Raw genomic sequence first — 637 nt, 5'->3', positions numbered from 1 at the left:
CCGGTACCCTGGACCCCGGAAGCCCGCGAAGACAGTACCGTTTCCTCAGCGGCGGGTGAGTTCACGCCTCAGAACGCGTGTGGAAACCGGGAGACTGGGTACTTCGGTTGGGGGCGGAGGGAAAGCCTGGGAGGCTGCGAGAGGGCCGGGGTGAGATGGGAATAAGGGGACGGGGGCGGGGAGTTGGGGTGGGGGAGGGGACGGGCACGAGGCTTGGGTTTCTCCACTTCTCTAAGGCCTGGAAAATCTGTGGGCCTAGCGGCAGCCGGTGCACGCCAAACCTCCCGGCAGAGCCTTCCTCCTTGCATTGTCGCCCACTTTTCCTTTCCTTTCCCCGGCTCGCCACAGAGTGGCCTCGGCCCATTCTGGACTCCGCGTTTGCCAGAAAACGAGCGGTCGCCCCCCCTGGGGAGTCCTTTCCTGAGATCCCTTTCAAGCCTGAGCCTGCGGAAGCCCTCCGGTAGATATTATGGGCCGAGGGTACAATTGCTGCAGACTCTGCCTAGAAGCTGGCCAGCACCCACCCTTTTTAGCGGGGGTGGGGTAGGGGGGCTGGCCACCGTCTCATTTCTTTCCCTTCCTCTCTGGTCATCTAAAGCCCGCCACCGAGTGAACTGCCCTCTCTCCCCCCGTCCCC

The 637-nt window shown here is 63.4% G+C and overlaps 1 protein-coding gene across 1 annotated transcript in view; it reads left to right on the top strand.

Moving 5' to 3' along the window:
* Positions 1 to 3: 3 nt before the first annotated feature.
* RBM25 (RNA binding motif protein 25) overlaps positions 4 to 637 on the top strand; it is a 49,642-nt gene continuing 49,008 nt past the window's right edge. The window contains exon 1 of the mRNA XM_010855804.1: positions 4 to 55. The gene's annotated coding sequence lies outside the window, so the exon portion shown is untranslated. The remainder of the gene's footprint in view (positions 56 to 637) is intronic.

This window comes from Bison bison, unplaced genomic scaffold (assembly GCF_000754665.1).
Source record: "Bison bison bison isolate TAMUID 2011002044 unplaced genomic scaffold, Bison_UMD1.0 scf7180017864368, whole genome shotgun sequence".
Lineage (NCBI taxonomy): Eukaryota > Metazoa > Chordata > Mammalia > Artiodactyla > Bovidae > Bison > Bison bison.
Note: the sequence above shows the minus strand (reverse complement) of the source record. Positions and strands in the feature narration are given on the sequence as shown.